The sequence below is a fragment of the Vicugna pacos genome, chromosome 5 (assembly GCF_048564905.1).
Source record: "Vicugna pacos chromosome 5, VicPac4, whole genome shotgun sequence".
NCBI lineage: Eukaryota > Metazoa > Chordata > Mammalia > Artiodactyla > Camelidae > Vicugna > Vicugna pacos.
Window position 1 is genome coordinate 19,421,696 of NC_132991.1, and position 18,151 is coordinate 19,439,846.

The following is an 18,151-nucleotide window of genomic DNA, read 5'->3' on the forward strand; positions in this document are numbered from 1 at the left end:
TTAATATTTTGTTCATTAGCCTATAAATTTTCAAATCATTATATTCATGGTGTATGTACCCATTTGATGATTCAGTATTTTCTACTACATTATAAACATTCCTTTTTTACAATTCTACACATTCTTCATATATCTTAAATGTCTTTTTAACACCTGAGTAATAAGAAAAGCAACATTTTTAGGAGAGGAAAAAAAAGCTAAGTTATAAGCAAACTTGTGGGTTATTTTGTTGTTGTTTAAAAATAGTTTTACTCAATGAAACACCTTTAATCCACTTGTTGGATCAACTTCATGGTTATGACTGATTTTGTCTCGTTTGTCAGAGAATAATGACTAACTTTGAAACTTTTGAAACTTTGGTCTAGTGAGAATGACCCTGCTTGCCTTTCATACCACTTTCACTATCTATTCCCATGAAACCTGAACAATTTTAGTCTGAAGTTATTTTTTCCCAGCCATTTTCAACATACGTCCTGTCCAATTACAAGTTGTATAAGGTAGACTTGAGCATATGCTTTTGTGTTTGCCCAAGAGGACATAAATGTATTATTCTTGGAAACTTCTTGGTGAATTACTAGAGAAATAGAGAATATTTAACTCTATGTGAAATCATAAAGGACTTCTCGTGTCTGCACACTCACGTGCAAGCACACACCCCTTGCTCTCCTGCCCCACACGCACACATCTCTCCCCTTTTGTGTGTGTGCATGTGCGTGTGCATGTGTGCTGTGTCTCACTGGTTCTTTTCTGCCGTCTTAAAAACATTAAATTGCTTGGGGAAGTCCAGGCTGTTATAGTTCATCTGTCTTAGACAGTTGCATATCCTAATACAGAGTTTGGGAAACAGTGGCCCTGATGAAATACGCAATGGAAATTTCTCATTCAATCTCCTCATTTAAATTCATTGTTTAATTTAATATCATTTGATATTCATTAAGATTTACATAATAAATTAGACCCAGGTGACCAAGTTAATATCATTTCTAGTGCCATAACAATGACCCCCCCTGCCCACAATGCCTTCAAATGTGTTCCCAAACTCCTCAGTTCTCTCATGTCATTTTCTAAAACAGATGGTCACACCTGGGGAGTCTTGATATTCATTATTCATTCTAGACAGGTTATCAGAGCATCTTCTAAATACTTAGCATTTTCATGACAGCATGAGAAAGGCAAAGAAGATAAAATTCCTGACCTTAAGGGACATAGAATTTAGCTGAGGAGGTAAGACATGTTGACAGGAACACTTACATAACCAAACAAAGCAGCACAGTAAAGTGCCAGGTTTACAAAAAGAAAGCATGCCAGAGGTTCACAAAAAAAAAAAAAAAATGAGTTTCATGCATGCTAATGGGAGGAGGATCTAAGAGCTGGCTTGACCACTTTAACATCTGCCATTCCACTGTGTGTGATGTAGAAATACCGTGCATCTGGATCGATCATCCACTGATTCTATGTATCAGTTATTGGTGAAGTGTGAAGATCTGCCATATTCTTCGGATGCTTACTGTTCCATCAGCTTATTCATTTGATGCGACTGCAGGCTCTCCAATCACTTCTAGAACAACGGGAAGAGTAGCTGACTCTTTCTCAGTTTCAGCTGGCAGTCTAATTACCATCGGACCCTGCAGCCAGAGTCTTCAGGCTCGGCTCCAGCTGTTTGCCTAGATGCTGGCTTCCTTGCCTGACCCTACTTGTCCATTTTTGTACATTTCTAGAGCTGTCTTTGATGGGTTTTTGACCCACATCTTTGATTTGCTTTCAAATGACTTGTGGTCTCTGTTCCCTCTTCCTCTACCTACTTGGTTTACTCCATGGATTTTCCTCAGAACTCTCGTCTGTTGTGCTGACTTGATTAGGTCTCAGGTGCCCCGTATTCTCCTACGCTGCGCAGGTCTGTCTTCTCAGGTATCATGTTCTGCAAACTCTAAATGCCTTGGTCTCCTCAGAATCTCAGCTCCATCTTCTCAACTCATGGATTCTAGTGGACTCTGCCTGTGACTCCCTCCTTGCCCTGCAGTCTAGAGACTCTCTCAAGGCTGTAAGCTGGGCCAGTGAGTAAGCTGGTTATCATATGGGGGGAGGAGAGAGGTGTACTTGCATCTAGTGGATAGAAGCCAGGATGCGGCCGACCATTCTGTAATACACAGGCCAGTCCCCTACAACGGTAAGTCATCCAACCCAAATGTCAATAGCATGCCAAAGTGCAGACGCTCTAGCTTGGGCGTACACAATAACCAGAGTTTTATAGAGCAATATATTCACCGTTTCTTCTCTTTCTTAGTTATAAGAGCTGATTTTGTGTTTGGCTTCAATTATATTTCTGCACATTTTCTGGCATATCAGAAAGAAAAGCAACACCACTTTCCTGCCAGTGGTTGGGTAAAAATCACAGTAAGCTCTGAAAGGGAAAAGATAAAAAGATCCATAAGATACAAAGACAAAGATGACTGTCCCCAAGTAATGCAATTCAATTCAAATTGATTAAATACTGAAATTTACCTAAATTATCATATTTTAACAGTCTGTGTTGATTTTAGAAAGTCTACTGGTTGGTATTATTCCCATTATGCAGCTGAGGGGACAGAGAATTTAAGTGACTGAGGTAATACGAGTGATGAATAGAAAAGATGGAATTTGAATTCAGATCTGTCTGCCTCCCATGCCTTCATCCACCACTTCACAGGTGCTGGAGGCAACAGAGACAGACCGGTGGAAAGCATCAAGTTGTTGGGGGAAAAGATTTCATTTTATTGTGTCACAACAGAGATTTCTGTTGGTGGTAGGGGCTGCTCTGTCTGATCTTGGAAGGAATAGGGTTATGTAGACTGGCAGCCTGGAAAGCCCAGAAAATGTTCTTTACCTCAAGAGGCTGTAATTTTTAGCAGGACATCTAGGAAGAAAGAAGCCTCATAAAGACCGCCTTTTCAAAGAGGGGCAATTAACTTGAATTTTGATTTTATGTTCAGAGTGATGCTCTGGAGCCATGTGACCTAGGGAACCTTACATATCATGACCAGAGGAGAATTTTTACTTTTCAGTTTAAGGCTTTCTAACACAGAAGAAAAATAGTCTTAAGAGTAACTGAACTTTTATTAGTCTAAATTTGACTGTTATTTAAAAAATAGTTAACAAGGTGAAATGAACACAAAAGGAACCAGAGATGTGCTTTATTTTTTGTCTGTCTTTTTTTTTGGGCGGGGGTCATTAGGTTTATTTAGTTAGGTAGTTACTTTAATGGCAGTACTGGGGACTGAACCCAGGACCTCATCCATGCTAAGCATGTGCTCTAACCACTGAGCTATATCCTCCCCACTTAGAGGTCTGCTTTAGATTGTGAGATTAGTCTACCCTTCCTTATAAAATAAACACTGGCTGGAAGTAATAGAGGTGAGACAGTCTATGTGTGTCCTGCCTGTTTTAGTTTCATCTGATGGATCTCAGGTTCACTATACAGTGCGCGTCTCCAGGCAAACTCTGTGACACCATCTGCAGCTAATGAAGTGTGCAGACTGTGTTTCAGAGTTTTACAATCAGTCCCAGAGAGATTTTAGGATTTGCTTATACCCTTGTGCAAAGTCTAATCTTGTGTAAAACCTTGTAATAAACAGATTTATGGGGAATATTTCCCCCCTCAAATACACTCTACAAAACCCTGCCTCCTTTATGAATTAATAAACATAGCTATGTAGGGCTGCAATTCCGGGTACCTCTGTCTCTACCTGGAGTACCCTCTTGGAATTACTTTTTGTGTCCTTTGTTGGCTGTGTGCTCACTGGAATACTGGGGCAAAGATAATCATTTTATTTTCCTTCCTTTGACAGAAAATACTTCCATATTAGCATAAAGCATACCTTGGATAGAGCAGACAGCTGTTTAACAACTTCACACGTGCTGTGCAATAGACAGTAATGACACGGCCAAATATGGACCTGTACCATTTTGGTTAAAAAGGCATCACACTTCAAGGAGCACCAAAGTCAAGCAAAACAGCAGATAAACAAAAATAAAGACAATTAAATTTCCAGCCAAAAAGAGTATAGATTAAGCCACTGTTGTCATTCATGTGGACATTGACTAAAATCCAGGTTAGTTTCTCTGGATCCATCCTGTGTAGTACTCTCTCTCCTAAAATCTTCTAGTGTTTTTTTGTTTGTTTGTTTGTTTTGTTTTTTTACTGGAATCCTATTTACTGCTGACAAAGACAGAATGGAATGGAATGAGTAAATGGTCATTTAAACTCAGTCTGATATTTCCTGTGGAGGTGAGATAGTTTCATCTACTTGCCCAACGTTCTCATCTGCTTGCCTAGGCTGGGAGAAGTGGCAGAAGATTGGTGCTGAATGCAAAGATCAGCATCTTTCATACTCTTTTGATCACCAGCCATAGGAAAAAGTAACTTATTGTTACATGAACTCACTAACCTATTCTATGCTGCTTGTGTCCTATTTCATTTCTTTCCTCCCCTTTCTTGTCCTTTCCTTTCCTTTCCCTATTCTATTCCATTCCAATTTATTTTATTCTTCCACGTTTAAAGAGATGCTAGTAGACTTAATTGACATTGTGTCCCAACAGTGACTTAACAACCAAATGATGTAGAGTGAATCACACTTGTCCAGTCATTTTTAAGCAGCAGTTAAAAGTCAATATTCTCTTCTGTTGCTATCGCCCCTTTCTCAACAGTATTGAAAGATAATCCCCATGTCACAAAACACACTTACATAAAGTACACAACTCAATAGCAGTTTTTAGTATGTTCTCTGAGTTGTGTGACCATCACCACATTTTAATTTTATAGCATTTATAGCATCCCCAAAGAAATCTTGTACCCAGTAAGAGTCACTCCCGAAACAACCACCTTCCCTCTTGCCAAGCATGGATAACCCCTAATTCAGTTTCTGTCTCTATACTTTGGTCCCTTCTGGACATTACATATAAATGGAGCTTAAAAATATACAGTCTTTTCTTACTGGCTTTTTTATGTAGAACAATGTTTTCAAATTTTAACCATGTCATAAGCATGTACCCGTGTGTTACTCCTTTCAATTTCTAAGCTAATATCCCACTGTATAGATATATCCCATTTTGTTTATGCATTCATCAGCTGATGGACAATTGGGTTGTTTTCAGTTTGGGCTTATTATGAATAGTGATACTTGAGCAACCACATAAGCTTTGTGTATGTGTGTATTTCTCTTGGGTATATACGTAAGAGTGGAGTCACTGGGTTATGCGGTAACTTTATGTTTAGCATTTTGAGCAACTGCCAGACTGTTTTCCAAAGTGGCTGCACCTTTTACAGTCTCTTCAGCAATCTATGAGGGTTTCAGTTTCTACACATTTTTGCCAACACTTACTACTGTCTCTCTCTTTTATTATAGCCATCCGAGTGGGTATAAAATCGTGTCTCATTGTGGTTGTGATTTGCATTTTCTTAATGACTAATGATGCTAACTAAACATGTGTTCACATATTTTCATGGGCCTATTGGCCATTTGTACATCCTTGGGGAAATAGCTATTCAGATGTGTAGTCAATTTTTTTCAGTGGGTCATTTGTCTTAGTAAGTTATGAATTATTTACAATTCTGAGGAAAAGTCTCTCAGTAATATATAATTTGGAAACACTTTCTCCCATTCTGTGGTCTGCCTTTTCACTGTTTTAATGGTATAAACTGTAGCACAAAAACTTTAATTTTGATAAAATCCAACTTATCTATGTTTTCCTTTTGTTATTCATGCTCTTGGTGTCACACCTAAGAAACAACTGCCTAATACAAAGTAACAAAGAATTTCTCCTATATTTTCTTCTAAGCATTCCATAGTTTTAGCTCTGACATTTATACCTACTATTAATTTGATATATTTTTTGTGGCCAGGACCTTTCTGAATGAAGTTCACTAAGAGAGGGTCTAAGAAAGTAGAGGATAAGTTTGTGATGACATTCAATAATAGCAGAAATAACAAAAATAAAGGAAACATAGACACATATGTAATAAATATATTTTGGAAAGCTATTTAGATGCAGTCAGTAAAAGATGACAGTGTACAGCTTGTAACTGGGTGGAGAAGATGAGACTCGAGCTGATTAGGACAGTTGGATTTCCCTACTTAGGAAGAGTGACACTGAGAGCTCCCAGGTAGTAAGGATTGACCTCCCTCAGAAAGCAGGTAAGTCTTAAAGGGTTGAGTAGAACGTTCAGATTTGACTGCAGTGTGTTAAAAAGTAGTTACTTCTGAGCTGCATGCAGATCTCTAGCTCTGAGGTACTGCTGTCCTTAATCCCCACCAGTTTTTGCAGTTGATCTCAACTCTTCCCCTTTCATCATATTACACTGAATTTTGAATTAGAAATATCCTAGTCTTTTAGCAGCTGTTTAAATAGAAGTCTTCAGACTTAAGAAGTTGACTATATTTACTTTCAAATGTATCAGTTCTCCCCTCTGCTTAATAGACGAGTTGACAAGTGACAGGAAAACCGAGTGTTCTCCTTTTATTGAATTAATCTCCCAAAGCAAGTTATTCAGTGAAATCTTCCACCCTTCTCATATTCTCATATAAAAACAAATGCTGCATTCGCAAACCGTGAACTAAAGTCATCAGCCCAAATGATGTTGAGGTGGAATGCTCACTGTCCATCAAACAGGATGGTCCTTGGATTGGTTCAGGCATGGCACTGTCTTATCAGAACATCCTGAACTGTGACCTGATTAAAATGAAAAGTCTAATGAACAGAATTATGCAGCAGCTTCCCTTCATTATTATCTCCCCACAAACTGTCACAGGCAGCATCTGGTGTCAAGAACAAATCATATTCTGACTTATATCCACACTAAACACTTTTGCAGCCATAAAACATGCTGCAAACTGGCTCAGAGACATCCATTTTTAAACAGCTGACATTAATGATGTATAGAGAGTGAGCAAAAAGCTGTATTTTGCCCATCTCAGTATACTATATTTTCTGCTGAAATCTTTTTGGAAGAAAACTGGTGCATCAAACTTCCTTTTAAGAACAAATGGTCCCTCTGGAGTCTGGAGGGTAATATTTCCTCATTGAAGAGCCTGAAGTGTGCCATAAGGTGAAATGCAATTAGGTACCATTAGCGTATTTTTCTAACTAGTACACATCCAAAACCGCAACCTTATATATTTACTGTACAAAACTTGATTAATTAACGTGCCATGTAGCCTACAACTAGCGTTCTTAAAATATACAGTATTATACAAGTGTAGAAAGAGGTGGAGCAATCTGAATCTCTGAAGCAAGGGAAAAAAAATTACCATTTCATGTAGCGGGCACCAGTGAACAAGCGGAAGTAATGCCTGAGAATTTATATGAAAATGTGGCAATAATTTCATATTTGCTTGATGTAAATGAAGTCTATTAAAAACAGACAAATTAATTTAAAATTAGCTAGAATTATGGTAATAATTATGGTGTTTGAGCAATATGTTTTAATAAACTGACCATGTAATATTATAAAACAACTCCCACATATGTGTAGGGCTTTGTATAAAATGGCTGTGGTAATTTCTTAATTATTTAACCATTATCTATCTATGTTCACACGATTTCAATAAAATCGAGCTTAGTTTAAAACCCAATGTTATTACATACATGTCCTAAAGTCCAATATGAATAAAGCATGCCATTTAAACTTACCATATAGGCAACTTTTAGTTTTTGTCTAGTAGGAAAATTTGAAAATTCCCTAATGTAGTTCAGGTTTTGATATAATCACATTTAATTTGTATTCCTATATTCATTAGTCTCAATTTTATCAGATCACATGCCTTACATAGCTAACTAGGAAGGGAATTTAAGAAATGCTCTGTGGAGAATGAAGTTGTCAATGCTTGGTGGCAAGGGCTGCCTTCATTTACAAACCTAGACAGCATGTAGAAGTATGTATTATTGAGGGAAGAGCATGGATTTGGGGTCACAGAGACTGAAAGCCACATGTGATTCCCAGCATTTTCTAGGTGTGTTATCCTAGACATTTTAGTTAACTTCTTTGTATCTTCATTTCCTAATATATACACAGGAACTAATAATATGAACCTTGTAGAGTTGTTTTGAGGTTTAATCTTAATATATTTGAATAAAATAAATGGCAAATAATCATTGCTGACATATTTTTATTTTTTAGTATGTGTTTATGGTATTCATATTTTATAACCCCCAACTGGGGCACATGGACTGACTCATGTCTCACCACTGGTACAATCTCTGAAATGCTGGCTGTGCTAGGAAATCTTAGGTATTTAGTTGCCCCATATGTAGTTGTAGTTCAACGAGGGATAAAATCAGACTATTTCAAATAATTCTGAATAATAGCTACTATACTAATAATACCTGCAAAAAATTCTTTTAAAGTTTTCATTGTGGGTCTGTGGTTGGAGACGAAATACTTAATAAAAGATTTTTGCATGAATATAAATCCTGGGAGCAGAGCAGATGAAAAAGACTCAAGTTGGTGTGTTCAGAGGGTGGGGAACAGAGTATCTACCTGCTCTTCCCTGACCTGAGATAACATTTCTAAGATTCTTTCTCTGCCATTCAAGTCTGGAGCTCAGGGGAATATTCTTGGAGAGGGCAATAAAGGAGAAGAGTTCTCTGAGATTTGTAACCACTTCATTCTAGAAGGCTATTTTCAATTCTTCTCATGGGTATTAAATTTTGGACTTTCCCATAAACACTGTTCAGATTTTCCTTTGAACTTGCATCCTCATAAGTCATTCCTGTGTTCCTACATTTTTCTTTTGTTATATTATGCTTTAAATTATATTTCTAGCCCTTTTTAAAAACTCCTTTTCAATTTATTTTTGACTTTCATCAATTTTCTTTTTTCTCTTATTACTCTATTTTATTCTCCATTTTAGATTTTTATATTATCTTTTTCTTAGCATTATGAAATTATCTTAGCTAATTAAGTTTTTTTATCTGTATTATTTTGTTTTAACTCATTTTCTTTTCACTTTGTCTACTTCGATGTTTTTATTAGTATTACTTATTTTTGTTAAATAATAAGGCAAGTAGAACTAGGCATGCTCAGTTTAGCTCTAAGAGCTAAAACATGCCTTAAATAAGAAGATTGATCTGTTTTTTCTTCCTCTAATTATCTTTTCAGGATCCTCCTAGTCTCATGTAGTGGTCCTCCAAAGCTAAACCACTAATTCATAAATAACTAAGATTGGCAATGCAATAGCATACCCCGACCAAAATTCTTTCTGAACTAACAGTAGTTTCAGTCAAAAGATCACTCTATGAGATTTGTTTAAAAAGTTTATGAGTTCTCACATATTAAAACATTCAGTCACTTTACAGATGGAATCTGAAATCCATAGTTTCTACCCCATGGAATTACTCATTATTCTTTAATACATAAAAACAGCTCACTGCATAATGGGAGAAGGATTCAAAGGTAGATTTCCAGTCAGAAAGGATCCCTATAACATGAGGGCCCACATTACATTTATAATAAAGAAATCAATGATTTTTTTAAGCATCTAATAGAGAAATAACAAAGAATTATTAAGATAACTGAACTATAATTAAAATCCTCTAGGTTAGGATTCTAGACTGTGAGGAACTTGTTAATAGGTGTGTTCTGGGTATCTACTTCAGAGAATTTAGTTGGTCTTAGGTAAGGCCCAGGAATCTGAATATTCAATAAGCATGTCTCTGTGAATCTAAGGTAGGTGGTCCACAGATGGAACTTTAAGAAACACAAATGTAATGCTGGTCTTTCAATTTCCTTCCCTAATTCTGAGCATCAGTGGGATCTGTCCAGGTCAGAGATTTTGACAAGGGGAGTTTGTCGAGGAGAGGCAGCTAGTTAGTTATCTAAGCAAACTGTCGCCGAGAGTTGTCCCAGAGGCTGCCATTCAGCTGTGTTTGATTCCATCTATTGATCAACAAGGCGAGTCGTTTTCCTCCTGGATTCGCATATCTAATATGGAGGAGCAGCCCTTGGGGGAAACAGCAGGCCCAGTCCAGATTGGCTATGAGTAAAGCTTTGGCAGTGACTTAATCAATCCTGGCATCCAAATCCCCAGAAATCCTCATACCAGCCAGAGAATACAAACACTATTTGAGAGACAGAAGTTAAATTGGTAGCAAACAGCTCCACAGGCTGTAGAACACTGAGACTTCTGATGCTGAACACAAGTAGTGTGTCCAGACTTTCCTTGTCATGACTGTGCTTTTCCTCTGAGAATCAGAAAGTTAACAGGGCAAAACCTGCAAAGATGAAGAAGTTCCTATTCTCAAAGTCATTCGCATGTAGAAATGCCTCCTTCCAGTTCACAGAGATAGATCTTACTTTAATTACTTAGAGGTAAGTTTTGGCTGCTCTACTAAGTTATTTACTTTTTTTAGTTTCAGATCATTCCATGAGATTTTGATGCCTTTTGCATCTGAATTCATAAGTATTATTTCCGTATCATTCTTTTTGACTTGGTGCAAATAGGTAATCGTCAGCGAGGTACAGTGAGGAAACTTGGCACCTTTCATGCTGTCGCTCACAAAATGTCATCACTGAATTGTGTTTCATGTTCAAGACTTTGACTATTATTAGACAGCACTGTGAGAATACCTCTTTTTTAAGCTTTGAAGGTGTTGATGAGAAATTGTCCATTTATCTCCACAGTATGACCCCATAAAGCATGCAGACATTTCTTAGGGTTTAGTCTGAGCAAAGCCCACTGTAACTACTTTCTAAATAATAAAAGTTAGTAAAATCATACATTTCACTCTCTCTTTAAGTGATGTCTTCCAGGAAGGCCGTAGTCAGTGTGATAAAATTGGTTTTCCTTTGTCTTTCCTTTTCTTTTTTTTTTCTTGATGCACCAGGCTTTCAGCATGAAGAATTGCATTGTTGTAATCAATATTCCTTAGCTGGTAGCATTATTTCTTAACTGGTCCAAACAATACACTACTTTTTAAAAATTGTATACATTTGATCCACCAGTTCCAGTTCTGTTTCCCTCTTCCAACAAATATTCATTATAACATGTCTAAGATGAATGTTCCTAATCTGTTTCCTTGCTGTTACTAACATGTGTAAAATCTACACACCATAAATAATAATATTTAATGTTTGTTCTAGGATACTATATTAAAGCGGATCCTTTGGCACATTTGGCACAAGTCTCCTTTGGCAACATTTTTCCTCAATGCTATTTTTTTAAACCCATCTATGTTGCTATTTACAAGTCAGTGTATTACTTCTAACTGTTATATAGCATTTCATCAAACAGTTATTAATTTATTCCTTCGCTGATGGAATGGAGACTTTCCATTTTGTGTTTGCTACGTGAACTATTGTGAATATCTTCTGTTTGTGTGAGAGTCAAAGGATTAGAAGTGAAGATATTTTTCTTTTGTTATTTGCAGATGCTATTATTATCTATATAGAAAATCCAAAATAATAAATTAGTATATTTAAATAAATAAGTGTTGTTTTAAAAAAGTTTAACACGGTCTCTGAATACAAGATCAATATATAAAAAGCAGTAATGTTTTTATCAGTAATGACTATTAAAGTCTTTATTTTATATCTTCAAATTCTACTTCTTTATCTTCTTTGTCTCAATTTCTATATTACACTCCCCAATTCACAATTTCTTTCTGATACATTGGGGGGAAAATACCTTAATCCAAATTTGACTTTGTCTACTGTTCACAAGTATTGACTATTTTTTTTAATTAAAATATACTTTTTATGCTCAAGGTCTCCAGGAAGTTTGTCTATTTATTTATTTATTTATTTATTTATTTATTTATTTATTTATTGCTAACACTTCCTGCTGATGTTCTACTGATTAAATGCTCCCTCTCATCTTTCTGAAATCATTAGTTTTATTTAGTTTGACTGCTGCTCTGGCTGCTGTGTCATCTGTTTCCTTGAATATAACATCTTCTGTTTGTTTTTAATTTCCTCAGGCTCTAGTGTTTCTTGGATCTAAAAGATTTTTTTCTTTAGTCATGTTTACAGTTAAGAAATCGTACAGTACTGCAGGCTGCTGCTTATCTCTTCACATCCTCTCCCAGTTTTCAGCAAGAGTCCCAAGTTGCCATTCTATTCCTATGTCAAATCCCATTGCCTGCTGTCTCTCATGCATCCTTAAGAACATCTATTGCTCCAAGTCATCTCCTTTTTACCTCCAGGCATGTGAACATTTTCCCTTTTAAGCCTCTACATATATTGATCGTGGAGAAGGGAAGCAACAGACTAAACCATCTTCTATTTGTGTTTTACTATAGGAAGAATTCACAGTGGGGTGACTATGTGGTTTATCACCAAATCAGTCTGGCACACTATTAATGGTTAGGACTATTGTGTGCTAACTTGAACAGATGGTCCACTTTAGTCCTTTGAAAAATATTGGCTATCAAAAGGTTTAATAAGTTTTTAAAAACATAAATCATTCTCAGGAAAAGGTCAAGATGGCAGAGTAGGAAAACCCTAAGCTTACCTCCTCCCATGGGCACAACAATGTAACAACTATTTACAGAACAACTATTGATGAGAAAGAGCAAATCTACCAGAAAAAAACTTCCATAACTAAAGATACAAAGAAGGAAACACAACAAGATGACTAGGAGGAGCGGAGTCACGATATAGTCACGACCTGCACCCCAGGTGCAGGGAACCACAAGTGGGAGAATAATGACAATTTTAGTGGCTCTCCCCAAGGAGGGAGGGGCTAAGCCCCTCATCGGGCTCCCCAGGCATCCTGCACCGGGAAGACCAGCCCACAGAATTTTGGATTTGAAGGGCAGCAGGGCTTACTGTCAGGAGAACCAGAGGACTGTGGGAAATAGAGAGCCCACTCTTACAGGGCACACGTGCAATCTCACATGCTCCAGGACCAAGGAAAGAAGCAGTAATTTGAAAGGAGCCTGGGTCAGACCCACATGCTGGACTTGGAGAGTCTCCCAGAGAGGCAGGAGGCTACTGGGACTCACCCTGAGGACAGAGATCCCACATGAAGGGTGGGGCCATCAGCCAAAGAAGACAGGCATCCTCTAATAGTTGGTAAAGGTGAGCAACAGATTCTGCCCTGGGGCCTCCAGAAGGAGAAAGGCCCTGCTGACAGCTTGACTTTGACTTCTGACTGCCAGACCAGTAAGGTAATAAATTTGTATTGTTTTAAAGCACGAAGTTTGTAGTAGTCTATTACAGCAGCAGTAGTAAACCAACACTTGTAGTTAACCTTGGAAAACGGTCACAAAATATATCATGTGAGCATTAGACACAAGTTTTGCTGAACTGGGCCTTTGTCTCCATTGCCCCAAATGAAAGTATAATATCTAATAGAGAGTTAAATACATGTCTATTATATAACATATAATTAATTATATTTAATATATTTATATTTTATGTCCATTTTATATATTTATATTTAATATCGTATACTTAATAGGTTAAATGTTATACAAACATATAATAATTATATATTAAGTATAAATACATGGTCACTGAATCAGATATATTTTGGGAATTTGCTTTACGTTGCTTATAACTGAATTCAAACTAACCTATGAGGCACCACTTATACGAGGACAGATAATTTTGTCTTTTTCATTTTTTTATTTTTTATTAAACTTTCAATGGGGTTTCAACTACAGAGAATATATATATCGGGTATTGATCTAACTCCCAAGTTTGTTTCTAAATTCTCTAGCTCTTCTCTCCCTAATCCTCTCCATTCAGAATTCTGAAAAGTTTCTTAAATTCTCATTGCCTTGCTTGCAGTTAGGAAAACTGTTCTTCCTTCATCACAATTTCTTCCTAACTCAGTGGTTTATGGCATCAGGTCAAAATTCTGACTCCTTTAGGATTTCCTCGTAATATGCAAAGCCACCTTTGGAGAATTCCAAAAACTCTTTATTCTATTAAAACTAGGCTCTTGCTGATAAAAAGTGCTTTGACCTTTATTTTTCCTTTCTCTCTGCATACAAAAATAACTGTTTAGGAATGTCAATGTTGTCTTTGTTTTCGGCTGATCTACACTGCTCCTTGAGGCAATAAATGCCAGGAAGGGGAGGGGGAGTGGAATGTTAGGAACAACAAGAAACAAAACCTTGGTTACTTTCTCAAAAGATCCTGCTATCCTGCATCTATTACTTGGCTCACTCACCCCAAGAAAAAGGGTCAACCCTGGCAGGGCGAGGCCGCTTTTATGTACTCTCAGGCACAAGGGAAACAACCAGAGCCTAGGAGCTTCCGAGCCTTTCTCTGTCGTCTCTTATTCTGGGAAAATCTCTACTTAAGCAAGTGTGATGCTTTTTTATAGCACAAAGATGTTTTCTTTTATTATAAAGAGGCTTTGTGAAGCTGTTTTTGTGCTTTTCAAACAAACATATCGGAAGAAGTTGTCTGTGGATACAAAGAACTATTAAGATCAGGTCTCAGCCTCCCACATCACCGTCACACCCGACTACCAGCGCCATCACCACCAGCATCTCAGTATTTCATTTTCGCTTTCCCATATAATCCATTTCCAATTCCCAGTTGTGTGGTTAGTCTCCCTATTTTGGATCCAGGGCCCTGGGAATGAGTTGCTTGGCATCCAACAGCTTTTTGTCAATCTAGAATACTCGTTATGTATAAATCATGCTGGAGGCTTTCCCAGGAAGGGTTGGATTCAATTATAGGACTTAAAGAAAGATGAAGTGTATTTGCCTACAAAAAATGAGTATAAACCTTGCTGAATGGCTCCTGAAATAAAACTCTCCACAAGTCTGTCCTGTGTGGCTCAGTAAGATTAAGCTATAGTAACAACAGGTATGTAGTCAAAAATGAGCACAGATCAAAGAGGAACGTTTGGGTCAGAACTGAAACATACAAAGAGATTAGGCTTGGGTGATCCCAAGGTTGGTAGAGTATGAGAGTGGAGGGTCTTGGTTTGTTAAGGAGTGACAGTGGCATAGTCAGTGTGTGGTAGAGGAATTAATCAAATCATCCAGCGGAGGATGGAGAAGTCCCAAATTTCTTATATATACATATATTTTATTGAAGTATAGTCAGTTTACTATGTGTCAATTTCTGGCGTACAGCATAACGCTTCAGTCATAGATGAACATACGTCTATTCGTTTCCATATTCTTTTTCACCATAAGTTACTACAAGATATTTAATATAGTTCCCTGTGCTATACAGTATGAACTTGTTGTTTATCTATTTTGTGTATATTAGTATCTGCAAATCTTGAACTCCCAATTTATCCCTTCCTACCCCCTGTCCCCCCGGTAACCATAAGTTTGTTTTCTATGTCTGTGAGTCTATTTGTTTTGTAAGTAAGTTTGTCTTTTTTTCTGATTCCACATATAAATGATATCATATGGTATTTTTCTTTCTCTTTCTGGCTTAGAGAAGTCCCAAATATTCTGACAGTCAGTCCCTCTTGAAGCATTTATGGGTTTTAATACAAGACACTCCCCTAAAATTATAGAAATGAAGTACACTAATGTGAAATTCTTAAGGCTTCTTAATAATGTAGAAATGTTTTTTCATGCGCCTTCTTTGGGGATTGGATGAAAATATGGATTGAGACTGATGCGGGCAGTGTCAGGAAGTCAGCAGAGCTCAGAGAGGCAGTGCTGAGCCGTCAGGTGTAAGGAGCAGCTGATTAAAGTAACAAGCCAGAGATTCAAGAGTTAACCACTTTCCTTACTTTACTAAGATGGTTTAAGAGTCTAAAGTCAGAGAAGATGCCGACCCCTCCTCTTCCATTTTCTCCCAGGGAACAGCATACTGATGGAGGATCAGGTGGATCAGCACAAACTTGGGGTTCCCTCCCTGTTGAAGGATCCCCAACAAAAGCCTTATCAAGTAGCTTTTTGGACTCTGGATTTGGAGGAAGGGCGAGGGGGAGGACTAGGAGTGGGAAAGTACTGGGTCAGCATGGGGAAAACTGCCTGCAAATTTTCCACCTCTCCCTTCCACCCCCGTAAGGAGGTCTCAGCAGAGATGCCTGAACAAGATCTCTGCCTCAGGCATCAGATAAAGAGACCTAGGAATGACGGTGCCTGGGCTGGGGGTTTCAACATGTGTAAGAGCCTGACCAGCCAGGCGGGCCTGTGTCCTTGACTGCACCTCCCTGCAGAGGCAGCGATATGCTGGCCAAGCACCAAGTCTGCGCAGGAAGTGCAGCTTTCCCAGTGAGGCCTCCCGGCTTCAGTCTCTGTCATCACCTATGTCAGGCCTGAAAAATCACATATGGGTTTTTAATCAGGAACTAGACTCTTCAGACAGTAGGTGCCACTCAACCTACTTTAAGTTACCCCTTTGACAATCACTTAAAGTAACTAATGTAAATAACTAATGCCTTTTAATTTCATTCCACTTGGCTTAGCCTGGGCGTAGTCTGTGAACTAAGGAGGGTGACACTTGATGTCTATCTGTGGGGAGCTGTTAACTGCAGTCTATTCAGAGGTATCTTACGTGGCAAATATTTGAATGAAAAGTGACATCAAACATGCAAATATTTTCCATATTTGGATTTGAGGAACCTTGTAAACATTGCTTACAATGTTTCAAATTTATTGTGATCTCCATTTAAATGAATATTTTTGTTACATTTATTATTACTAAAGCTGCCACCTCATTTCAAGCACCATTACAGGCAATATGCTAGGTGTTCACTAAAGTGTATGCAGGAAAGGAATATTAAGTATTAAATGAATATACATATTGTCTGCTGTTGCCTTTGTGTAATTCAGATACACCCTTCAAGCAGGTTAGTCAAGGGCAATGGTTTATTAGTTTAGGCCACAAATTGTAAAGATTAGGACTGGCAGGCACCCAAGGCTTGGTAGAGGACAGTGTCTACATACTGAGTGTTGACTAGAGTTGTGGTTTATCCCTGAGGATTTCCCGAGAATATTGCAACCAAGGATTCTTTCACATGATGTGGATACCAGAAGTCAACTTAAAAAAAATTCTAGGGGAATAACATTGTGAAAAATGGCTTTTGCTAAGATACATTCCTAATGGAGTAAAGTTCACAGCTTTAACTGACATATTAGTCTTTGCAAGATATACCTCAGTAGCTAACCATTTTTTTGGAGCAAAGCTGGAACAGTTCTTCTCATTTCTTCTTGTCTAAACTGTACACAGTATTAGAAAATTTTGAAAGCTGCTATGCAAAAATCTCAAAGAACATGCCACTCAAAATACCTGGTTGTCAGAATAACTGGAATTGATGCCTTTAGCCAAATTATAACAGATACATGTTTCAGTTACTTAAGTTGGACTTTTTTTTCCTTTTCCCAAAGATAGGACCTGCTGCGATGTGTGGCATAGCAGTTTTGCAGGTCCTGTGGCTTTGTAGGTTTCCCAGTTCCTCCATTGCTCTTGGTGTCATTTCTCAAGGCAATCAAACAACCTGCATGAAGCATTGCCCCTTTCAACGAGGCTGTAAATCTGAAAACCAGATTTCCAAACCTGTCAGAAGTGTGTGTAAAATAAGAAGACCTGTTATTTGAGTGAAGCTTTGTGGGAATCCTCTTTGACTAAGCGGCCCTATTTTGACAACCTACAGGTCACTGTAACAAATATGACAAAGGAAAGCCAGACAGGTGAGGCTGCCTGGTACTTGGATTCTAGCCAGGACTTATTTGGATTCTCCTGCTTATTTCACATTGAGATGAAGGGGTTTAAATGCCACGAGTTAATGGGAAAGAGGGAAGAGTTCCGTTTCCTGAGTTTGTATCTGAATTTTACCTAAGACACGGCCCATTGGTATTTTCCAGGAAGTTCTTAAAATACATCTTTTTGCTTGACTTTACCCTGATTTCTCTAAGGGAAAGCCTTGGCATAAGACATATGCAAAACGCCCAGTTGATTCTCTAAAGTGCAGGAGGTTGAGAATCACTGGCCTAACGCAAGTTAAATATTGTTTTCAAAATCAAGTTTCCCATCTGTGTAACAGAAATGTTAGAGTACATAATGGTTTTTAATTCTTTGGGTGGGGAGAGGGCTCAAAGCTCAATTCATTCTTTTTTTGTTTGTTTCTGTGGGGTGGTAATTAGGTTTATTTATCTGAATGGAGGTACTGGGGATTGTATCCAGGACTTCATGCATGCTAAGCACACACTCTACCACTGAGCTATACCCTCCCTGCTCAATTCATTCTTT

The 18,151-nt window shown here is 37.8% G+C and overlaps 1 long non-coding RNA gene across 4 annotated transcripts in view; it reads right to left on the reverse strand.

The window, feature by feature from the left end:
* Positions 1-891: 891 nt before the first annotated feature.
* Positions 892-18,151, reverse strand: part of LOC116280648 (uncharacterized) — a 524,367-nt gene continuing 507,107 nt past the window's right edge. For all 4 annotated transcript variants that reach the window (XR_012072552.1, XR_012072553.1, XR_012072550.1 and 1 more), the window contains one exon: positions 892-2,401. This is a non-coding gene — a long non-coding RNA (uncharacterized lncRNA). The remainder of the gene's footprint in view (positions 2,402-18,151) is intronic.